Source organism: Rhynchophorus ferrugineus, unplaced genomic scaffold (genome assembly GCF_030347505.1).
Source record: "Rhynchophorus ferrugineus isolate W39M unplaced genomic scaffold, kcgeb_rfMv2 rfM1, whole genome shotgun sequence".
NCBI lineage: Eukaryota > Metazoa > Arthropoda > Insecta > Coleoptera > Curculionidae > Rhynchophorus > Rhynchophorus ferrugineus.
The window spans coordinates 81,980,303-82,007,646 of NW_027472580.1; the positions used below are offsets into that span (position 1 = coordinate 81,980,303).

The 27,344-nt window shown below is 30.7% G+C and overlaps 1 protein-coding gene across 1 annotated transcript in view; it reads right to left on the reverse strand.

Moving 5' to 3' along the window:
* The window catches only part of hh (hedgehog signaling protein), an 83,501-nt gene that overhangs the window by 55,550 nt on the left and 607 nt on the right, over positions 1-27,344 (reverse strand). The window lies entirely within an intron of this gene.

Genomic DNA, 27,344 nt, shown 5'->3' on the forward strand with positions numbered 1-27,344 from the left:
TGTTACCATCGAAAATTAACAAAACTTAAAATGTGCAAAAGAAAACAGAAAAAAAAACAGAGAAAAATCTTATACCCTGCTGTCTATGTAACGTATAACTAAACTAGATGGAAATTGCCATATACACATCACATATAGCACATATGACAACAACAGCCAATGCATGTTATAGATAATTTATATTAACTTAGTGAAGATACTACAGATTGTATTTTGTAAAAATGCAAAATTTGTATACTCGGAGAGGGCTCTTCCTTCTCATTTCATCCTAGTTAAAAAAAGATAGAATGCTGCGGATACGCCAAAACATTTAATCGAATCTGCAGCTGCAGTGAATCTTAATATGTGCAATGCGATTAAAATTTCTCAAAAAACAAAGAATATGCGATGCGGGTGAAAAATCAATATCAACTTGATGTTAGAGATATTATCGACCGAATTTATGAAATGTATAAGAATAGTGAATGGTTTTCTCGATATAAACATAATTTTACACAATTACTTTGGAGAAAGCTGTTAGCCTGGGAAGTATCCTTAGAAAACTTAGGACTACGCAGGTTTTTGAAGGCTTAGATCAACCCTTCATCCACTATTAGGAAACATAGATTTCAATTGGGTAAAGATAACCTACGAAGGAAGCAATAGAACTTCCAGAAATTGCTTTTAGTGAATACAATTTTTAGAAGCATATGTCAAAATTAAGGAATATTCGTTGCTTAAATAAGTGTATCTAGACGAAACATGAATTCTAAAATGGAAAATTGGGCCAGGCATCGCAAGAAGCTAACAAAAAGGATGTACAGACAAAAAAGCTGATAGAAAATGGTAAAAGTTCGAATAACATTTAATTGGTATCTGGAAGTCATCATATTTTTTAATAATTTGTTCGCGATATATCGTTTTTCATGCTGGAAATAGCAATAGTTTTTTTTCCTCAAGCAGAGTTAGTGCTTTCGTGAACAAATGAACATTTTTCTTTTGAAACTAAAACTTGTTGAAAAAATTGGAAGAACCATCAATTATTTTATAGGCAATGCACCTTATGATAGAATATTGGTGCAGAATGTAATTAAGGAATGAGGCGAGAATTATTTCAAATTGTTACTCGGTAAATATAAATAATTGTGTTTTATATAAATAACTGTTTTGGCAATATACCTCAAAGGAGATACACTGTAGATCAGATGGTTGAACAATAAGGTCACAGAGTAACCACCTTCCACCCTATCACTGTATATTCAATCGAAATGAATTGATGTAGGGATAATATGGTAAATGTATTATGGGGAGTACAGTGATGGGAATTAGAAGATATAGAAGAAATAGACGGAATTGTATGAAGAAAGATTAAGTATAACAGAAGAAAATAAGGAAAAATGCAACGATATCAGAATTATTTGACAGCGAAACGTAAGATGGAAACATAACAACGAAGGAAACGAGAACTGAACATAGAAGCTCTCTCGTTGAATGAAAAATATACTACTTGGGTAATTAATCAATTAACTATCGGATATTAGGTGGATTGCCTCCAGGGGATATCACTACGAAAACATCGCCTTCTATCGTAGAAGCATTCTATCCGTCTCATAAGAGGTATGAAGAGTTCATGAAGAAGAAGAAGAGATAAAGTTACCGCAGATTAAAGCCAATATTTTATAAATAACTTAAAACACTCTGCAAAGAAGGTTGTATTTCAAATGTATGGAGATTTGAAATATATCATAATTATTTATGCAAGACAGTATAAATTTGTTTATAAATTCATTAATTGTTTTCTTATAAAACAAAAGACTAAGTTTGGGGATATTATTATATTATATTAAATAAAAAATTGTATAATTACTTAACATTATGCAAAATCTCTTAAAATGATGCAAATTAATCGAAAGAAATTGACATTTATATTCGTTGGATATACCTAATAAACAAGAGAAACGTAAATCATGTCCCATGTCTGCAGTACTAAGCAACAAACTTTGAAAAAATATACATTAATTGCATTTAATTGGTGTTTATATGCACTATTGATAAAGCAATAAAATACTTGACGAGACACTTCGAAAATTATCTATACGCATTAGAGAAACAAATGTTGTTAAAGTACATAGTTTATACACAGGAGGCAAATAAAAGAACAAGAATAATACAAAAACGAGAAACAAGACGCGGATTCCGAAAAAGGCAACGTCGTGACGATGAGCGTTTTTTAATTTTAATTTCTCAGTCGGTTTTTTACCTTTTGTTATTTATTATTTTATTGTATACCTGGTGCACGGTTCGGACCCCGGTAACAATATGCGGTATTGTTTGACAAGCACAAAAATAATTTTCTCGATAGCCAATACGCGCTTTTAATACAATGGGCGCTTTGTCGTATGCTAATGACGTCGTCTTACCGATATTACGCCCCAGATTTATGCCCGGTTGAGAGAAGCGTACGCGTCAGTAATACACCGTCGAAAGGACCCGTTCGTTTTAGCGGCGATTTTTTTCCACCGTTTCATTCTTAGCCAGCCATGGAGAACATGCATCATCATCATGCGCGCTTTTTGCTTCTGATTAAAATTCTTTTAAAATATTTGACACCTTTTAAAATCACATGATCATAATGTCAATATCAATCAATGAAAATACTTCACGAGACATTGACTCGGAACTGCATTAAAGTAGTATTCAGTTAAGTTTTATTTCTTAACATATTCTATTCCACTTTCCCTTGTGCTTCTCCTTCATTACTCTTTTTTTAATTATGTCCTTCGGTGTTACTCCTTCCTTTCTTTTGTTGACAGTGCCAGAGGAAAAAAGAATGGCTGGCTGAGGTAATGATAGATGATTTTGTTGAATCTCCCAAAGAAACTTTCTAAATATTCTGGCGCGGATCAGTCCCTATCCTATTTAGTTTTATTTCGTAGTCTAGTTTATTCCATGCCCCCTATATTTCTTCACCATTATTATTTCTTTCTTACTGGCAAGCAATGAAACCACGATGTCGAAAGGGTTCAAAATTGCAATTTCAATCAATTGGCATGTATGTGTAGCATGTTTGTTGCCATTTCCCCTCCTTTTGAAGTTCTAAACTGCCTGAAAGTTCTTCGAGAATTTGAGCTAAATTTTCATGCACTAAGTCTTGCTATTCATTGCTTTTGTTTTTTGTCGTTCAGGCTGTTGATGACTTAACAGTTCAGTTTTACTGTTGTAGATTATATTTATACTTCATAATCTTCGTTTTCAGTAATAGATCATCCATCATTTAATATTAATATTTTAAAAAATGTCAAAATAAGTGTCAGTTGTTGTATAAATGCATACAATGTTTAAGAGTTTATATTAACAAATTAATAAAGAAAATGTTGAGACGAACTAGTAACATTGGAAAATGCTCAATGTTGATTTTTTTCTAGGCCAATATCAGTTTATGACCCATTGACGGGCTCGCCAAATCGACCGACAGCAAAAGAAACCGCGCCGAAGAATGTCGGCACGTTCGTATCGTTTTCGGTCATATCCATTGCATACGGACCATAAAACAACTCTCCCTATTTGTACAAATGATTCGATTCCCATGAAAACAATATGACGGCGCCCTGACCTGCCTCAATACCATTGGAAGATCACGCGTGCTCGAATACGGTTAATATCAAGGTTGCCACAAGGAACAACGGTCGCGGACGCCGAAAATGATATAGCTCAGAGCTCTCTAATTATTTATTCTTCAATGTAATAAATTTATCAGAACATTTCATGTTCATTAAATCATCAAATCGGATCTAACATTATTATGTATTACAGCAACTGGAATTATGACGAATTTTGAAAATCACTCTATAATATTTTAACTTTTATAATACCTTTTTATAAATCATCAAGTAGTCACATATGGAAATACAGTCAGATATCTTGGCATGACTTTTGATGGTAAACTCAGGCGGAAGCTCAGGTGGATCTGCATAAAGACCTGGACGTAGAAAATGTCGATAACATTTTCAACGGCAATTTTTCAATGAGCGAAAACATAAACAGATGCTTCATCAGTACATTAATATTGAGGTTTTCCTCTAGTCCCTAATAAATAATAATAGCTTCGTTAAAAGATTAAAGAGAGTAAACCCATTTAATGTAGTTGTAGTAGTTATAAATCAAAAAGTTATAAGAAGCATAACAAATAAAAAAAGAACATGTCAAACTAATTTTTTTTTCTGGAAAAGGAATGTGAAATATAATATAAATATTACAGATTATGTATCATGTAATTATTTTGTATTATAATATATTTTAACACATACCAAAAGACCTTTCGTATATTAATTTTTTCTCACTTCATTGAGATTTTTCTCAACTTTTCAAAATGTAATTTACTTTCCAGTTTCAATATTTAATCGACACTAGTTTAACGTTTTTAGCTGCGTTCATCTTTAAAATATTATACACGAAACGTCATTGGTATTGTTTAAAGTGACTGAAAATTATAATGAGATTTTTGGTATAAGGAAACATTACACATACACAACTGTAATTCATATTACATCGACAAGTCCCATTTTAAAATAAATAAATGCTGATGGTGTCTTAACATGTCAACTATGAGTTGCTCTCACTCCAAATTCTGTAATTTTGCTTATTTACATCAACACCAAATAAGTCACAGAATTTACGAAGTAATCTAAATATTTTCTGATCAAAATGCTGATGTTATAACAACGTTGATACTGACTACAAACGTTGTTACATCAATATTTTCAGCATTATAATAAGTAAAGCTAAGTCTTTAAAGGCGATTCCAGAAACTATTGGGAGAATGTATGTACCAATCAGCTATTCAGCCATCTTTTAGTGATAAAATTGGGAGAATGCAAACGACCTAACCTAACCATTTTCCATTTGGTACTATTTTAAGATTCAATCTATATAAACGATACTGATACAATATCCAAAATTGCATTTTCAACATTCATTACTTATTTTATTTGAAGCAATCTGCTACCGAAGCCTATCAAACACTATTGGAAATATACGGTAATGCTGGTCCATCATATCCCTATTGTGAAATATGATTTCAAATCATTAAAACTGAAGGACCTATTTAGGACCAACAAAGTTATAAAAGAATGAACTGCAGGAATTATTGGACGAAAATGCAGTTCAAACTTTCAAAGAACTGTTCAGGGCTGATCAGGGAAGTGTAGAAAAACGTTATTTAAATTACGATATAAATTTCAAAAAATAGATAACTATTTAATTCTAATACAATAATATTTATGACAATGACAAACGCATATTCTCATTTTTTATATATTTTAAACTTCATCAACAATAAATATACAAAGGCCAAAATGCAATTGAAAAATGAGTTATAGCAATCTCATGACGCATAGTAGTACTAGAACATTTATCGTGATAATATGTTAAAAAACTTCTGGGAGAATGCCACATAAAAGAGGTTTTAATCAAAACGCACGATTGTTCTGAACAAATCAATTAGCAATGTGCCGATAAAACCACATATTACTCTATTGTGCGTCGCTCTTATCAACATTTATTGGCTCATTAAGTAATATGGGTTAATTGTTATCAATCTTTCCTTTTTTCTCACACTATATATTGTTAGATTTTCTCGGTACAATGCCTACGAGTATGATAACAGTTTGATAAAGTCCAAACGTTGATATATAATCTAAACATTACAAGTAAAACCAAATAAACAAAATAAAAACAATAATCGGTGATTTGATAATGAAAATAAAGACGGTGATCGTGAAAAACGTCCTTCGCCAATCGAGAGCATACCAACGCGTGCGTCACTAACTCATATGGACATAAGTTTGTTAAAAAAAACCTCTACCTTTGAGAATACGTCTTTCCATTGTTACGCATCCCTATTTCTTTATGCTGCACGTTTCACATTACGGCCGTCTCCATTTTGTACCCGAACAATTGATTGACTAGTTTTTCTTATTGTTTATGTTCGTTCGATACCTTTAATAGAATATGCAGAGTAATAATTAATTGAAAAAATGTTGATTTTTCTGGAAAACCGTTTCAAGCCGGTCAAGATTTCGCGTGATATTGCTGCCATATTCGTCTATAAAAATTATAATGGGTTGTCATGAAAAAAGTTGTTGTTAAGATCTGTGTTGTTATCTGGCAAGTCACGGTCAAAATCAGATTCATCAAAAACCACAGCAAGAGCAAATATATAGATCACCAAAATTAATAAAACATTTTTTTTACAACAATTATAGAGAGTTTCAATTTAACACTTTCATCAGCTAAAAAAACCTAAAAACATGAAATAAAGTGATAAAATCGAAGTAAAATCATCTTGTTGGAGTATTCATGCAACAGAATAACAATAACAAATTAATATTGCACTTGAACATATCTAGTGTAAAATGTAATAAAAAAAATTGACTAGAAATTATGAAATTAAAAAATTATGATAAATTATTAATGAATTTTTAATGAATCACGTTAATAACAAGGAACATGAGGAAGTTCAGTTCAAGTGACTTAAATACATCATAACTATTTATGCAAGACAGTACAAATTTGCTTATTAATTTATTAATTATATTCAATAAAACAAAAGAATTAATTTAGAGTTAGCTACTGAACCTTATTCATTATATTTAATATAAGAATTGTATAATTACTTAATATTTTACAAAATATCTTAAAGTGATGTAAATTAATCAAAAGGAATTGACATTTATATTCGTTGCATATACCAAATAAATAAGAGAGACGTACATCTCTGCAGTACTAAGAAATTAACTTTGAAAAAAATACACATTAATTACATTTAATTGGTATTTATATGCTCTATTGATAAAGCAACAAAATATGCATACGAGGGCTGACTTTTGTATTTAGGAATTCGAAAAAGGTTATCCTGCATTTCTTCGTTTTATGTGGATAAAAAGGAAAAGTTGATACGTGCAAATATTGACCATATAACAAGAAACATACTAAAGTGACATGTTAAATTTATAAAATAATACTTGTTTGAACAAATTTCTAAAACTAATTACTTAGTAGCACATGACCAAATATTAAGACGACATAGATTGTAAATTATTCATAATAATTTGCAAAGATACAGCAAATACGATAAAGAGTAGTTTTGATGATACTTCCACAAAAATTGAATTAATTTTATTAAACTGTTGATCGATAATACAAATATATCATCAATGTTCCCAATACCTGTACGGTCAAAATGTGAAAATAACTTTGCTAGACGACACGGTCCCGAAATATAAAATACAACCCTCGTATCGGCCAATTGACGACAAATTATTTTCCAATTGAATCGATGATAAATTAATTCTTCGACTGAAGCAATACCTTCTCGTTACGCAATCGGACGCCACGGCACATTCGTCGATTACTATTTAATTTCCATAAGAAATCGACAAAGATTTAATGATAATATTAACCTGTGGATATGTTCGCTGTCAGCCGTTTAACGCGGCTTACATGTAAGAGCCTCGAATTTAGCGAGTATTTTCAAATGTTTTATTTGCCCGTCTCATTTATTGCCGGCTAATTTAATTATACCTATTAGGAAAGAACATATTCATTTACTAGTTATTGTTAGGATAATGGGATTTCGACTTAACAGCCACAGAGAAAATTTTAATAGATCCTTGACATGTTTTCATTGCCTTTCATTGTATTTGTACACTATAAGTAATTGTAGAGAAACCTAAAACCTTAGGCTAGTTATGCTTTAAGAGTTATTTAATGTTATAGAGATTGATTAGATACTGGTACAATTTTCGTGAATGTGAATTAATTTAAACTAAGGGTAGTTCACATTACTGAAAATGTTTATATTAACGAACGTGATTTAAGTTATTTAAATAATAAGAGTTTTATTAAATATAAATGTGTTTATAACAAATCAAATATTACAACAGTGATTTTGCACCGGTAATTTACAAAGAACTAAAATTTCTTGGTATGATAGTTATTTTTCTTTCAGCCCAATCTAAGGCTTAGTTAAAAACTTATGTAATTTCATTTCTAACTTCAATGGTAATGTCCTCATAGTCCTCACTTTCGATATCTCCTTCTCTATTATCAATCGCCTGTCTCTCTTCTATAAATTGATAATCTGTTCTATAAGTTAATACAAACTGGAATACAGACAATGTTGGGGTTCAACATTTTCAATAAATTGAAACACCCAAAGAGGCACTGACACGTATATCCGCTCTCATGTGAGGATTACACTTAAGGGAATCGCCATCTTCATCATTGGTAGAAAAAATATTATTCCTAGGCTTTTTAATGCTTTTTTAATTAAGAATATTCCAGACTATATGAAATATGTTTTGAGAATATTTGATAGGACAGATAAAAGTAGAAAAGCTCAGTGGTATAATTTAATAATTCTTACTATGTTCTGGTCTACTAGAAGGACTAATAGAGTTACATACCTATCAAAGATTTGAAGTATCAATAGCTAAAACCATAGAATCGAAATTGTTTATCTGTCAACGTATTAAATTATAATAGTACAGAAAATTGAAACTAAAGGATGGATAAAACCTTATCTAGTAGATGATCTGCAGTGATCAAGTACAAGTATATATTTGTAATGTTATCAACCTTACAATGTTATATTTCAAAAACGATATAGAAAGAAATAATTGTAGATGATCTGAAGAATAAAGAATTTACAATCCCTGAGTTCAGAATAGTTGCAGCTGCATAGTAGCATTCGAATACTAGCTATACATTAATATCAAGAGCCATAACTGTTAACAGATTGTATCAAGAAAGTTAGAGAAAAGTCCTCTATAAAAAGAGAAATGGAGGGATATCATCAAAGTCCTGGAAATTATCATATATATTCAAATATTTGATATTAGAAATACTTGGTAAAAAAAACTCGTAGAAGTATTAATCTAGACTGACCAACAAGAAAACTCAAAAACTTAAAATCACGTTTTAATTTTGAAAAAATTTCATGGGATCATCCTCAAAGACAACTAAATCAAAAGTACAGAAATTAAAGCTCTATTGCAAGTGTCATAAGAAGATCCAAAAAACAATAAAAGATAATATTTTGTGACCCTTGTGACCTTTGTTGTGAAATAAAAAATACAGTACATGCACATAATAAAAAAAATTAGAATGGTCACAATCATAAAAGACTTTAGCTGTGCCATCACTAATGAAAAAAAAAACTAAAACTAATTTAGCTATATTAAAAGTTAAAAGAGCAATGATCTAAGTTAAAAAAATATATTGGAACACATATTAAAAGGGACCATTTCCGAAATCTGCCGTTTCTTATATAAACACCTGTTTCTTATTTATCGTGATTTTTTCCCGTATCTTGATATGCCCACGCGTCAATTTTAAATCTATTATTCGTCGAGATTCTCATCTGCTGGCAATTACGCTCGTCTTTATTCATCGGACATGTTTTGGAAGCCGCGTGGGCTTGTAAAACAAAATTAGTTTTAGACGGTCCAATATCGTTATCTCCTGTCGATTTGTTCCTTCTGGGTTTTTTTTCGCGTGTTATGTGAACAAACGCTTACTACGTGGGTACTACCTAATAGATGATGTATGGAAATTAGAATATAGAAATATACTGAACAATTCAATTAGTTGAAGACGTGAAAATGGTTTCGGAACAATGTCGCCGTTTCGCGTTTCGACGAAAATAACAAATTTGCGGTTTTTTATTGTTTATTTAAGATTTTAATCGTCAAGAGGATTAGTTATGGATACTTGAACACGTTGCTCGTTCATGGTTTATAATCCATTTAATGTCATCTGTGACATTCAATGTTAATTATGATGTATTATGTAAAATAACTATATTGTTTATTTTTATATGTTACAAGTCGTTCAGTGGTCAAGGCAACGGGATAATCCAGTTACTGTGCAAGGCTGTGTTGGCCTACTCTGTACATTTGACACCCACAAATAAAAATAGGGATGAATTGGTGCCAAACTTCGTTAGAAGGACCATGTCAAACAGAAAAGAAAAGAACTGGAATTAGAATTCAAAAACGTATATTGATTGTTTGGAATAAAATCTAAATTATCTGTATATAATAATTTTCTACTAGGATAAGCAAATACTAGGACCTCTATGGGATTAAGTTATGGGTATATTCTGCGAGAAGTAATATCAACGTAATACAAGTATTTCAGAATACAAGTCCTGAGAAATATTGTGGATGCACCCAGATACTACAGGTATAATTACTTACACCGAGACCTTCGGGTTCTTCGAGCACTTGAGAAAATTAAGAGATTGGTAACAAGACATGCGGGAAGACTTCACTCCCATATTAACACCGAAATGCGGCAACTCAATATGATCTTGTGCAGTTGTGTAGCGAAGTGTGCTAAATGGTAAAAACATTGAAAAGTGCTACGAGTTTTATTTTATTTTATTAGAGGCTACGTAAGGATCAATGCGCATTCCTAGATACCTAGTTTTAAGTCAGTGTAGGGACAAATTTTAAGTTAGTTGGCAACGACTAGTGTTAATACATACAACAAAAAATACAAAAATAAATTTTGTGATAAAGATAACCTTGAGTAACTTGTTGACCGAAATGAATTGTGGAAATTGAAAGATATCTAATTTAATTTTAGAATTTTAGTGTATAAAACTCAATAACAAATCAAACAATGATAATAATTTCATTTAACAATTTTTTTATTTTATTTAAGATAATTAGTATGTAGTAGCATTATTTTAGTACTAGATTAATATCAATACTCGATTGAATGACCCTCCCCTCAACCGTCGTGTCGACTGTTTACTTACATGAGGGACCTGATTATTCTCTGTCAAATGGTATTTTTAGTCCCTTACTCATAAAGACATCTATCTATATCTAGTCTAATAAAAACAGGAAACCAAACAAAAAATGATTAGTGTTTCATATTTGTCATTATTTACCAATCCACACAATTAGCAATAATCTTAACTAGATTACTATAATTTTAATTGTGAAAATATAAAAATATTTAACATAATTTTAGTTATCGATAACGATATAATGTCAATGATCAATCAAATTAAATGTGCCGTTCAAATAAACAACTTTAAACAAATTAATTGATATTACGATTCTATAAATATTGCAAGACATTGAGAATTATTTTTACTATCCTTTTTAAGATAAAAAAACGAGCCATCATTTTAGAAGACTGCAGATGACACATTTCCTTTTGATTAAGTTTCATATATGCTTAATACAATCTTAATTTACAAATTAATTTATTACTACTGTTCTGTTGTACTTGCATCGATAAACAAGCAAGGCGAATGAGGGATAAATAAATCAGTATGTATTTCCCAAAATTATAATAAAATTAAGCCACTTAAGCAAAAGTTAAGAGTAACAGTTACAATACAAGTTCGTATGGTTTAGTTAGCTTCAATCTTCTAATGCCTGCGCGTTGTCCAGCAGCTCTGTTTCTTCCAGGTTGCTGCGATTTAGTAACTTAATATATGATTTAAGGCGAAATCTTGGATAACATCATAAATCTATATGACTTCGAACTCATCGTGCAGTTCTTCGTTGATTGTGCATTACAATAAGCTTTGATAATTAATCGAATAAATTTGTTTTAGTGCTGTTGGACTACTACCAATCGGTTTAATGTTTTTATGCAATAAAACGGATAAATTTTCATTTCATTTTAGGTCAAGTTCAAGGTATCTTCCAACATACCAGTACAGTTGTTTGATTTTGAGCCCGATCTGCTGAATATCTGTTTGTCTAACATGATGTTTCCAATTTAATCTATCGTTAAGATGGATGTCGAGGTATTTAGCTGATTGCTTGAGAAATCGAACATACGTTAAGTGATATAATTGAATTTTTGCTTTTCACCGCAACGCAACATTAACGTGGACAGATTTGGAGCTATTAAAGTTGTACTTTCCAGTTTATTTGTAGATCTTGTAGACTGCCACTTGTACATTTCCTACAGCGTTAGGTAAAAATACAAATTTTGCAAAGGTTCCAAGTACTATTTTTGTTATTAGGATATCAGCAGTGTAGAGCAGATACTTGAGTAGTCCCAAGACGCTACCCTGGGAACACCATCCGAACTATGTTTAAATATTGAGAATGCCTCTTTCACGCGAGACTCTAAAAATCTTTCGAATATAAATAATTGCAGCAGTTGACAAAATAGTTTTGCTTATCTTGTAGCTTATGTTTCAACTAATTTCATAATAAAACAATTATAACAGGAACCAAATCACAAAATCAATGGTAAGATCATTTAAATAATATTTAGGAAAGCTAGCAATGGCTCTCGAATGAGAGATAAATTAATCATCCATCAGGACTTCGGACCAAAATTGTGCGGTTTACACAATTAAGAGAAAATAGCGCTTCCTTCTACCGGAAGTACCTGAAGATGCAGATGGTCAAATAAAGTCGTGGGCCTTTCGAAAAAAAAAACAACGTAACATTTTGATCGATCTTCATATATACTTCATAGACACTAATATCAAATTAGTATTGTTGTTAAACAGAAGCTTTAGAAAACAATTCCATGTTGGTTAAAATACTCTACATAATCAATATATATGCCATGTGTTAACTATTAACGTCCAAAAAAGAAAAAATATACAAAAACTAAGGCATTAATATAACAAACTACTTTTTTTTAATGATCACCTATTCGCGCAGCCACTACCTTACACTCTTGACATTGTACCTTGAAACTTTCACTCGATGCCATCCATTGCAAAACGACATCGCAACTGAAAAACCTTCGTACATCACACTTGAAAAAGAGAAATTATTCTCAAACGGTTTTTCATCATAGCTCGTTCGAGCGGTAATAATTTTTAACGGTTACATGCTACCACATACGAGATTTAGTTTCATCAGCTGGATAATTGAAATTAGTCCGAAATCACCTCACATTTGTTTGATGTTAAACGATGTGCAGAGATGCATAGTTTGTTACGTAATTAATGTAATATTCGGGTGTTGTTGCAACAATGTTAAATACATGACCAATTGTGCAAAAAAATCCGATACATGAACAAAAATTTAGCAAATAATGAAAAATGGGTCATTCATTTTAACAATTTGAAGACAAAATCTCTAAAGAAATACAATCAAAAGTTGACTAATCATGTCATATCAAACAGGTTTAAATGATTATTAGGGGGTTAGCTTCTATATATTTTGGGCTTGAGCTCTATCGGTGTAGTGTCTTATAATGAACTTTCCACTTGTTTAAAAATGCTCTCGATATTAAATGTAAAACTTAAAGACTATTCTGCCTTAAATAGCGGTTATATTCCGTTTAGGAAAAAGTTCCAAATTGTATTGTTGTACTGTAACTGTTAATCGGAAGATATTCCCAACTTGACCTAAGATCAAACAGATTGTAATTCAGCCAATTATTGCGATTATTTGGATTTAGAGGGTGAAAATATAAATTTTGCACTAAAATAATAAATCGACTAGTATTACTAGGTAAAACAAAGTTATTCGATTAATTATCGAAGCTTATCGCGACGTAACAAACGAAGAAATGCACGATGACACTGATATTTAATTTATTTACGAACTTATTCAACATTTCGCCGTAAAACATCGACATAAGTTTACTAAATTGTAGCAACGAGTAAGCAATATAACTGCTGGATAACGCATAGAAAATCAGAAAATTGAAGCGATAGAAATCACACGAACATATATATTGTATAAGTGTTAGTCTTAATAAATACAGATGTATTTATTAATAAAAAAATAATACATTCTAATAATACAACTGTATTCATGTTATTCAGACTCAAAGTGATTTTTTCATACACTTGTAATTTGATACTGAGTGCTTTGTTGTCAAGAACTGCAGCTGAAAAAACGGTAGTTATATTCAACATACATATTTCCGAGGTACCTTAGTATTTTTTCTCAAAATGAAACATCAGATCTCAAAATATAAACGATGAATGAAAAAAAAGGAATAGGAATAAAATGAAAAGGAATATTGAAGGTAAAATCGAAAACGAATCGAATTAAAAATATTGAAAATTTTGAAACAAAAAATATAACGGCCACGTAAAATACACCATGTTGCACGTACCCTCCATTCACGAGTCCAAACCCAATCTTGCGAAAGATCACGTCGGGGTCACCACTTTAGGGTAAATGATGAGGCTCGGTGAATGGAGATAAAACGAAATAAAACAGTGGTGTTTACATTATATGACCGTTATTTATTGGCAATTTATTAAATTTCAGGGAAACAATTAACATAAATATTACTGATTTAAGTATTAAATTACCAGCAATTATTGTTAATTAGAGACTACACAGTTAGTTTTTGCTTTATTTAAGTTCAGAATTTAAGAACAAAATTGTAACTTCTCTTACTACCCACATATCGGATACGTTTGTCATTGAACAAATGAAGTGAGCGCTACCGGTGGAACAGCGAAGACATAAAAACTGTCAAAAAAATGTTGTTCCTCCGAAGGATACAGATATGATCGGATAAAAGGCAGTGATAACGACCTTGAATCGTCAAACGTTTCGAGTTTTTGGTTCAACAAACCAGACCTATTGTCAAAAAGCACGAGCGAGTCACGACAGGCGTCTAATTTTTCATGGGATTTGGTGGATTTCGCGTAGCCCACACCCGTCCCCTCTCTTGTCCCGGATCCGGACTTATTATTTTCTTTTAGATTCGTTTATACGGCTCAGAGAAAAGGAAATTCGCGATTTATTCGATTTTTCAACTCGTGAGCAGCGCTCGACGGTCATGATATTCGATCGTCCAGTGCGTGAAGACCTTTGAACGCTTTCTGTGGTTGCGAACCGTCAGTTAATTTTTATCGGTGCTTCGAAGTGGCGTGTTCGGAAAGAACCATGAAAGTTTTCGCACGCACAAAATGTCTGAAAACTTTATTGTCGAAGATTTAAAAAATAATTAGGTTCTTCTTTCTATATTTCTTTATATATATATATATATATATATATATATATATATATATATATATATATATATATATATATATATATATATATATATATATATGCAAATAATTAAATACAAGATAAAATAATACCATATTTAGAGGACCATTAGCAGCTTATTCAATTTAATTTTTTGTCACCATATATTTATTAAGTTTTGGATCCAATAGTATTATTTGCGGAAACATTTTAATTGACATATATCTGAAGTTGATCGGCTTGATACTATTTGATTGCTATTTGTAGGGTATATGGAAAGACATGTTCCTTAATACTTTGAACGCTTTCTGTGGTTGATCATTTCGGAAATATTATAATCAACACTAAAATCTGACTCTTCCCGAATGTTTATCTTGCCAAATTTTTTGAATGGCTCTGAGATTTGAACACTGTAACAGTGTAAGATACGGCTTAAGGTAAATGTTATATATTTCTCTCCAAGACCGTATTGCAAATGAAGTAATTCGTTTAAAATGCAAGAATCAATGTGCAACTCAGGAACTAATTGAGATACGCAGATTACAATGGCTTGGACATGTCTGTCTGTAACAATGAAAGATGAACTAAACCATAAATTTCATAGAATTTTGTGGGAAAAATCCACTTTTTGACAAAATACTAAAATATCATGAAAATATATAAATGAATCTGCAACAACAATGTTCGTAAGAATATTTCATTATCCTTTACATATATTGTTAATTATGAAAATCATTAAAAATTAAATATTATATAAAAATTTAAAAAGAGTTTTATAAAATTAATATGATATGACTTTTTATTTTCCTATTCCGAGGTTCTAATCAAGCCAAAGTTTATGACTGAAATACAGAGTGTTTATTGGTAGCCATAATTTCAAAAAAAGATTGAACGGATGAATAAACATTTAAATGTAAATAAAAAACAAAAGTGAATACACCAAGCTAAATATGTTTTATAAGTAAGTAATTTAAATTTAAGAAAGATAATTAAACAGAAATATGATGATTCAGTATTAATTTACTAAGTAATTCAACAATCAGCGCGCAATCTAAGAACAAATTCTGATAGGCAGATTACAATAGTTTGAACATTTCTGTTGAAAATCGGCCTTTTGCGTAGCGAACAGTTTCGAAAAAGATGGATTAAAATCATCCAAGATCAAGATCATGGGTCTGAAAGGAAAGGATCATAAAAAATAAGAGGCTAATATTATCTGAGACTAGAATAGTTGCGGCTGATCGTACACTGCAGCTAGATTTAGTGAACAATATCCTACATCCTGCAATCCTACAGATTCATCATCTAAACGTTTCAGAAATATAGTCAGAAATATACAACATAATAAAATTTTTCCATGTGTTGCAATATATCATATCATATCCCATCATATTCGTCAGGCATTACTCCTTCTGATAACAATTCTGCTTCTTCGAAATCCTCTTGAAACAATAATTAGTTATTTCGAGCGAAAGTACATGATTTATATGAGCAGCATGGAAAATACACAAGTATAACTTTAAAAAAAATCTTCGGACGTTGTACGCAAAGGCTGTCAGGAAGGTGGGAGAACCAGTGACGAGAAACTTAATTGGATTAAACAACTTTAGTTACTTGGGGTTGGTTACTTGGCAGAAATTGATTTGTACATCCAGTAATATAACAAATATCAATAAAGTTCGATTGAAGACATGCAAATAACAATTTCTATAAAAGAATTAATTAACATATATTTCAAATTTAACGACTACTTAATTATCTGCAACAATAAAGCTAGAATGTTGTTATTGCGCTTTTGATCATTAAAGGTTATAAGGCTTTGAAAGCTATTTTTAAAACCTATATCGATTAAACAAATAACTAATGGTTATATTATATCAACAAATGGGATATAATTACACTACGCTTCATCATCAAAAGTTACATTTTCCTAATAACATTTTTTTTATTTATGTGCATTATTTCCGCTATCAGTATTCAAAGGTAATCATTTAGGAATCAACGATCATTTTAATAAATCTCTACCAAAACTAAGAGTGACATGAAATAAATGAAGGACATTAAAGGTGGACTGAATTCATAAATAACAGAATAATTATAGAGATTTATTAGTTTAATTTTTAAACTGTACGTATATAGGCATGCATGTATATATTTTGGACAAATTATGCGGATTTCGACATATCACCACTACTTTCCGAGATATAAAAGAAGTGATGGTATGTAGAAAATTAGTAAGTGAAGGGAAATAGCGCAAATTAATTATTTGGTATATATATTGATTTAAAAATATTTATAACAGATGGTGTTGCTATCTATTAAATCACATCACGTATATTTGTAAATTTATGTTGAAATCTCACTTCTTCACATTTCAGTATGTATTCATTTCGGCAAAGTCTGAACAAAATAACTTTTCAGTGGATTGAAATTGTCGGAATTTCAACAGAAAGAATGTGCCGTTTAAAGCTTATGGTAACCATTTTTCAACATGTGAATACTGTTTTCGATGTTTAAAAAATGGCTATTTTATACAAGATAAAGAACGTTCTGAAGATTTGAAAGCACTATTCGATGGTGATACAAATAAAATCCAAAAATCATATGCCAAATTATTGGTCGGAACACAAAGAACAATTTCCAATAACTCGAACAACATGGAATTCATTTAAAAGCTTGAATATTCTGTGCCGTATGATTTGAAGACAAGATACATTAAAATGCTGTTGGTAATGTGTGAAATGCTGCTGCAAAACGAATGTTAAGTTGCAACGGCAAAATAGGAAAGGATCAAAATATTTTTCAGCTCTACAGATCTTGCTCCTTTTGATACTTGTCCATACGTGTCAGTAGTGACCTGTCGCTATACTTAGCTTCACTCCTAACTAATATATCAAAAAATTAGTATATTCGTGGATAACCTCAAAATATACATCGTTTTCTGGAGATGGAATCTTTAAATTGGCTAAATGATTGGGAAAAGTACCAGCTATCGATGGACAATATTTTTAATAGAATGTACAATGTACTGATCAAAAAATCCTTTATTTCTAATTACTAATTTATAGGCCTAATAATTGAATGTATGTATAAACTCTTACTGTTTGATACATATTTCACCACCACCTATTGAAAATTATATTTACGTTAAGGACAGAGAATAATTTGCGACATTATTAAATGTTGGCCTATTAATCATTATCAGATGTTTGAATGCCATTAGAATGACTCAAATATACAAAAATTGCTAGTGATCATATATCAATACGGTCACACTCACAACATCGATATAGATGTACGAAAACAGTTAATTCAAATGAAGTCAGCATTATCTGAGCAAAATTCTAAATGAATATAGCTCTGTAATGTTGAATGAATAATATATATTGTTGTTATTAAAATAAAATCTTATTTTCAACAAGAAAACGTCAAGAAACTATAAGTAAGCAACATGGAAAATGGTCAAGAGGAAATGATACCCCCTGATCGGACATCGAGTAAATATCGAACAATTTTCTATTAATTGTGACAGCTTGCTTCAAAAAAGAGAAAATTGGACATCTTTTTGAAAATCTGACAAGAAACATATCACTTGCATTGAATGCACAGTACATGAAGGAGGACGTGTTATGAGTAGTGAAAAAATAATGAAACTATTGCAGCTGTCTTGCAGGAATAAAAAAGATAACATTAAATTAAGTCTTGAAATAAGAACGACTTAATAATTATGTCAAGGAAAAACATCAGACATCGCTATTTCTGACTAATATTTTGGTCTTCGCCATCAACGCATGCCTATACTGAACTTTCAATGAAATTCTTTCATCTGGATGAGCAACTAGTATCTGAGGAAAGCAAAATCTTTGGAAATAAATTCAATGTTCTGACGACATAGCATGGAGTTGTTATGTAACAAAAAAATCGTTTAAAATTATATATCGCATTTAATTTAATGCACCTTTCCAGATAATATCCTTCCACTAAAACATTCTAAATCCTGCGGAACTAATAGAAGTGTATTGTTTAAGAAGTCAATACTCTCTTTTTTTTTATTACTCTTCGTGAGTCCACAATCTGCCCTATTGGCAACAAGTATTTCTTCTGTTTATATTATATATACATGGCATGTAGAAAATCACTTCATTAAGCAATCTTCTGTATAAAATATTATCTTAATTAATTAGTCTTATTCTAACGCTTATTCTAATCTCTACATATGTTCAGTAATCAGATCAGGTGGTGTTAAACGTTTTAGTCTACACACTTCACTATCACGTCGCATATTTAGCTGGTTAGCGAGTACATTGGGATGCACTGACACTCTTTCGAAGTACTTCACACAAACATGTTGGATTACACTCGTTATAGGTTCTAGAGGAATATCGCGTTGTATCACTTTATTTGAAATACAGTACGGAGCATCAACAATGGCACGCAACACCTTATTTTGGAACCGTTGAATGATGGATATATTAGATTTGCTAGCGGTACCCCATAGTTGAATTCCATATGTCCAAATGGGCTTGAGTATAGACTCATACAGCAATACCTTGTTATCTAATGGTAACTTGGATTTGCGCCCAATGAGCCAATACATTTGATATAATTTTACTCCTAGTTGTTTCCGTTTAGAGAGTATGTGCTTCTTCCAGGTTAGGCGTCGATCTAAATGCATACCAAGATATTTAACATGCTCTGCTTGGGGGAGTTGACGATGATTGATATTTACTGGTGGACATGTTCTTCTACGCAGGGTAAACGTTATATGCGTGGATTTTGATTCATTGGCTTTAATGCGCCATGTCTTCAACCATAATTGTATTTGCTCCACGTGGGTTTGTAGGTTTATTGATGCTGTGACTGGATCTTCATGATTTCAAGATTGCTGTATCGTCTGCATATGTTGCCACAGTGGTTATTTTTGTGGTGGGCAGATCAGCCGTATACAGAAGATACAGTACTGGACCCAGTACACTACCTTGCGGAACTCCTGAATATATGGGATTTAATTCGGTATGTTCATCGCCCTTGATTTACAATAAAATGTCTGTCAGTGAGATACGATTTTAGTAGCTGATAGTCCGGATGAGGGAGAAGTTTCTTTAGTTTAACCTGCAAGCCCGTATGTCATACTTTGTTAAAAGCCTGAGATATGTCTAGGAAAGCAGCCGAACAATATCTTTTGGCATTTAGGTTAGCGTTTATTTGGTTTACAAGTCTATGCACTTGTTCTATAGTCCCATGCTTATTGCGAAACCAAACTGATGTTCTGGAATAATTTTTCTTTCTTCTATTATATAGTTTAGTTTTTTTATGTATAATTTCTCGAAAACTTTCAAGATTATTGGTAATAAACTTATAGGTCGGTAGGAGGTCACATCTTCTGGTATTTTTCCTGGTTTAAGTATCATTAATATTTTAGCTACTTTCCAAATACTAGGGAAGTAATTAATTCGTAGCATAGCATTAAATATACATGTTAATAGTTTTATAGCCTTTTCTGATAGTTCTTTTAAAATTTTGCCAGTATTTAAGTCATAACCAGGAGCTTTTTTAATATTAATCTCTCTCATTATTGTATGTTTAACTTTTTTGTTACTCTCTTGTTCTGTTTTTAATACTCTCTTAAGACTGAATGTTTTACCAGTACGATCAATTGCTTGTGCAACATGACAAAGTTCGTCTACGTGTTGTAAAATGTATGAAAATGCACATGAATTTCACAGAAATTTTAAAAGGGAGATCTCATACCAACCATCATATTCGCCAGACATTATTTCTTCTGATAATAACTCTGGTCCTTTAAACTCCTTTCGAGATAATAATAAGTTATTTCCAGCAAAATCACATGACTTATACGAATAATTCTTCCGATGTTGTAACCAAAAAATGGATGGAAGGATGGGAGAACCAGAGACCGGAAACTTAATTGGACTAAAAAGAACTTACTTGTGGTTGGTTAGTTGGCAGAGATTTATTTAATATAATATCTAAGATAATATCCTTTTTCGGCGATGTATTATGGACGCTTCTTGCAAGTCTTCACCATAATTAGATGGCAATATATAAAATTTTTAAATATTTACACACCGAACGTGGGGGCTTGGGAAAGATAATGGATCTCGAAATTAAACAAAACGCGCGCAGCATATTCATATTTTTTTCTTCTCGCGTCTGAGATGCATGTTTGTTTAGTGAAGAGAATGTGTCGAACGGGTTGACTTCGTGTGTTTGCTTTTTTAAAAAGCCGCGCGAGGGGGGAACCGCGGCAGGAAGGGAGAGGAGGAGGTAGGAGCGCGTCGGGGAAAAGGACGATTTGCTACCGATAAATCATCGACAGCTTAACAGTGTTTGTTTATTTTACAGGCCGGTGAACTTTAAACGGTATGGATTTTCGTGTAATGTATTGTCTGAAAAATCATCAATCTAAATAGGATTGTAATCGAATTTACACATATATGGAGGAACGTAATTTCTTTCAATATTTTTCTACCGAAGATTTTTTCTTTAGTGATCCGCAAACAAGCCCTCATTGGAAACATACAGAATTTTTTTTAAATTTTCTTTATTAATTACTAGCGACCCGCCCCGGCTTCGCACGGGTGCAATGCTGATATTAAATTAAATACACTACAGAAAAAATATGAACGTTGTATATAAAAACATAGCGGCCCGCTCCAACTTTGCACGGGCATAAAATATATATGCCTATGTCACTCAATGAAAACATGATTAAAATCGATCCAGTATTTTTGGTTCATTCATTACTGCCCGTGGCCTGCACGCATTAAATTTGGAGTAAAACAATTCCTCTTCCCCTATACTTACTATGAAAATTTCCTGCTATCTTTGGAATATCTAAATTCATACAATTTTTATTACATTACACATTTTTAAACGCAAATTTTAAATTTGTAATATCTCCAAAAATATTTGTTTAATTTACATGCTGTAAGGAACCATATTGATGTATATTAATTGCACACTGTATTTAAGGTACTTAATTCGATAAGTATTTAAATTAAGTATTTAAGCCATTTTCTCACGTAAAAAGTAAACAATAAAAATGGTTAATGTGGGTTATCCCTAAAAGAAAAACATATACCATCCCGGACTTTTTTGTAGACCTTTTTATGGTGTACAATACTGTAGTACATTAATTTGATCTAACTCGTAGGGTTAGGCAGCGTTTTTGCTAATTGCTAAATAAGCCTAAAAAAATAGGTTAATTTACAACATCACGTTAGAAACCTCTAAAATTAGCAACGTTGCCTTAGTATATTATGCATGTATTATACATATAAACCTTCCTCTTGAATCACTCTATTTATTGAAAAAAACCACATCAAAATCCGTTGCGTAGTTTTAAAGATTTAAGCGCACATAGGGATATAGGGACAGAAAAGGCGACTTTGTTTTATACTATGTAGTGATATCTAAATATACAAATTAATTCATTACTACCGTTCTGATGTACTTGCATCAATACACAAGCAAGGCAAGTACGAGATAAATACATCAATATGTATTTCCCAAATTAAAATAAAATAAAATTACTTAAATTCAGGTTAGGAGCAATACTTCTGATTGTTGTCCTGTAGCGGCTTCCTTCCACTTTTTTTTGAGATCTTCGTTAGTTACGTAGAGATAAGCATTGGTAATTAATCGTAGTTTGTTTTGACAACGTTGGATTACTAGTTGGTTTAATATTATAGTGCAACCCCACATTTGCACTCCATGGTTTCTCTTGAGTTTTCAATTTAACCTGCCACCAAGGCGGATTCCGGTGTATCTAGATGGTTCTACTTAAGAAATCAGACATCCGTCGGGTGATCCAATTAGTCATTTTGCTGCAACGTATTTTGCTATGTGCAGAAAATCCAGGAGTGATCTCAAGACAGTACTCTGAGGAACTTCAGCCGAAAAAGGTTTAAACGTTGAGAATGCCCCTTCATGCGAAACTATAAATCTCGTCTCGAAAATATATGACTGCAGCAGTTGCGGTAACAATTTGCTCATAATGCAGACTAGTCTCAAATGCCAAACCCGGTACCCAGACAGAATCTTGTGAGACGTCCAGGAATACTGCAGGTTTTTTTTTCTTCAAATGCCTTCGATTGAGCTTTTTTAGGATTATGGTAGTTATTAATTTCCGTAGCAACTTCCATTGGAGAAGTAAGATTTACAGTTACATCGGGCTGATAAACAGGAGTTATATCCACTGTAGATTCTATATCAATCGGTTGGAATATGTTAGCTAAATGTTGTGCAATCAATTCAGCTTTTCCGTTTTTGTGCCAAACCCATTCATTTTGTTCATTTAATAGGTGACACTCCATGGCAAGAATATATCTGTCGAAGCTACTGTATTTAAATTCTTTATAACTATATTAAACATTGTTTTGTCTACAGCATTTTTGGTTCAGTGCCATATTTTTTTAGCTTTTCATCTTTCTTTTATCGGTTCCCTGATTTCTAGGGGGTAATGCACCTCATATTCTGTCTATTCGGCTTGTTATAGTTTTGTTATAATTTGTTAGCAAGATTAGGTTTTCTGTTTTCTTTTTCAAGATTGTCGCGTTCAGCTTTTCAAAACTGGAGTGCGACCAGATGTTAGTTCGCGCAAGTTCTCGATTTTTATTTGATTTCATGAGATGCTTTTCGAAATGTAGAGATTGTATATCTGACACTTTATTATTGTCGGTACGCCAGGTATAGAATATGATGAACATATAAGAACAAAAAAAAGACAATGTTCAATTACTGGTTCGTAAACTTTATTCGAAGTACAAGTACCTAATAATAGTTGATTATAATAGTTGACATCCTTCTGACAAAATCGTAATTTTTATTTTTGAACATCATTTTTTTATACTAAAGAGCAACGTTTAATGAACACTTACTAATTTTTCCATCACTTTTTTGTATCATGCCGTTTAATTTCAATCAGTGTCCTTTGAAGATTCTTATTTTCATTTTATTTTAGTTAAATATTACAAGGATTTTTAGATTGTTTGATTAAACAAAAAAAACTATTCGAAATTTGATTCATCATCATTCTAATCCATAATATTCATAACAACGGCATCTGTCAAGTTCAGATAAAAAGTAACAATTGATATGTGTAAAACATATTGATAAGACAAATAGGAACACGTAGAAAGATAAGAGCTTTTATTATTTTTCTATTAAATTCACCGTCAAGTACCATCCAAAAAGTGGTAAATCATGATCAACTACAACTTTAAAATAGGTGTGTAAATATGTTATTTTAATTTTAAGAATTGATAACATATACTTCAGATATCTAAAGATAATATATTTACATTTATGGCGAAATTATTTTTGGAGGATATTTTAATTAACGCAAATGTGCTATTTTAATTTTAAAAACTGATTTTGAATTTTTAAAATTGAAAGATATGGTGTCCAATTTCTAAACTAAAAAAACTAAAAAAATATGTATAACAATAACAGAAAAATATAAAATAATTTAATAATGTGTCAATATTGTTCAATCAAGTTGTTATATTGTTCTTTATAAAACAATATTTGGTGTCAAAATAAAACCTTAAAAAATAATTATGCTTTCCATTTTACAATGCAGTGGAAGTAAAAGTTAATAAATATGGTTATGGGCATTAAGAAAGTAAACATGGCCGTTTACAAGAAGACATTATTTTCGAATGCAATGCATCGATAATTTATTCATTAAGTTAAAAATCATAAAATGATTGTATACTTCACCAAATTCTACAACACTTTTTTACTCTATATCTCCAAATTCCACCATCACAAAAAATTATGATGTAGGATGATAATTTTGAACTAATATTTTATATGAATATATTGTATGCAATCAGCCTAGAGATATTCCCATAGGACTGAACAAAATTATGAATAATATAAGGGTCAGTTGTTTTTTCAACAAAATGATTAAGGTAGCCCTGTATATATTTTAATAATGTAATAAATGCATAATAAAAACACATAATAAATTACTGAAAGTATTTTTATTTGTTTAAGATGCAGTGAAACGCAGGCTACTGTTTGTTTTAATATTTCCTAAACGGTTATACTAAGGCCACGTCTGTTTTTAATTAATCATCACCATTTAGAGTGAATGTGTTTATTTTATGTTCCTGTTTATTATTGACATTACAATTTGTTCACACTGTTTAGTCTTCTTAGTAGGTTCCCATTTTGGCTCTGCGTAAAATCATATATTTTTATCTCATAAGATATTTCCTATTCAGATCAAAATGTGAACTCAGCAAATATGGAAAATCTAAATTAAGATAAACGATAATCCTTTTACAATAGTACTAATTTATCATTTTAAATTATCTTCTTAACTTATAGCTTCGTGATAAACCAATTGTTTATGTAACAGATGACGATTTTTAATAAATAATTTCATTAGTTTTCAATATAATTTAAAAGAATAAAGAAAAAAAAATAAGTATACCTATTCTGAAAATTTTAATAAAATAATAAGTTCGTTTAGATTTTCCTCTCCCATAAAACTCGTCCTGAATGTTGTACAGTAATTTTGCTTGAATGTTTTAAGTAGTCCTTTTAAAAAAATTATTTGTTAAGCCATTTTAAATGAAACATATGAAGAATAAAGACCAAATTTTGAATAAAATTTATTATCTATAACATTATTTTTACGTAAATTCATTTGATATGAAACATATGAGTTATATCGTAATTTTGTTCGAATATAACATAAATGATTTTAAGTAATATACAAATCAATATAGTTCTATATAATCTATATATCTAATCTATAATAATATCTAATCTAATATATATCTGTTCTAATAATCAATATAGTAAATAGTTCAGCTGCAATATGTACAGTTAAAATTATTAATGTTTCAAACGAAATAACTAAAAAAAATATATACGTGTCTGCCTCATAGTATACTAAATATTGTGTACAGGATATTATTAAAAGAAAATTATTTTTAGATATTTTTTATAAATGAGCGAAATGTTAAAAGGGAATAAACATTAAAAGAGCACTAAATTTATAATTATCTACAAATAGCATTAGTATTGATAGGATTAGACTGAAACTTGTATATATTTTTTCATAACACAATGTATTTCAAATTCAAAGCAAGACTTTTTATCGTGTTAAATCCTCGTTTCATAAAAAATTATTATCAAGTTATTTCAATTATAACATCTGAATAAAAATAAAAAAAAATTAACACATCAATTTTATGCAGTAGGTTTCAACAATATTATTTAAAAAAAAGAAATAACATAATTTAACTAAAAAATTAAAATGAAACGGTTTTTTTCATTTTAAATTACCTAAAAACTTTGACTCGTATATTTATAAATATTTAGTCTCATATAATATTTTAATCATAACAAATGAATAAGAATCACCAAAAATAACAAATTAATTTTATAGAGTTGATTTCTTCAATGATGTGGTAAGATTAAATGGAAATAACGTAAATTAACCAAAAAAAATTATAATTATTATCTATTCAATTTATATTACCCAACAATTTTGATTTTTATATTTATGAATCTTTAGTTTGTTTATATACTAAAAGAAAATGCAGACATTTTTCATGATACATAAAAGGATTGAAAAATAATTATCAAATAATTTTAATAACATGAGAAAAAAATCACAAAAAATAACATTAATAATTATATTAGAGTTTAGTTTAGTTTTAAAATGGAAATAATGTAAATTAAAGAACGAGCAGATGCAGTAACCATTGAGCCAAGCAAACAAACAAACACGTAAGAATGCAATGTAAAAATAAGTATACAATCGAATAATTACGGCGGTTATTGTATGGGCTGTGAGGCCGTTTGTGTCGTGAGAACAGATACTGCCAATATCAATATTGGACCGTTTTGTTTGAAGAAGAGTGGAAAAACATGGCTGGTACCCAGACACAAAAGATAATGGTATTTACTCATCGATGTGTCGAGAATGAGCCAGTCAAACTCGACAAATTACCACGGACGAAATCCGTTCAAACACATCGCTGAATCGAAATTAGGTTTTGTGTTCACAAACAATTCATGGACCGATACTTAAGTCGAAACAATGAAACGAACACATCCTTAAAAATAATTATCGCGTTACCTAGTGTTCTATTTTATAATAGCGCAACAGTTCTTTTAAAAATAGTAGTAACGATCTCGAAAAGATTCCAACTATGCACAATAAATTTATGTAAATAAAAGCGAGTTAATTTAAACAAATATAAATTCAATAATACGAATCTCAGTTAATGTGATGAAATATTTACGTTAATATATTTCTTTTATGCAAAACATATCTGATTGCCGAGGTAAGTTTTGCTGATTTATATTATAATAAAATGA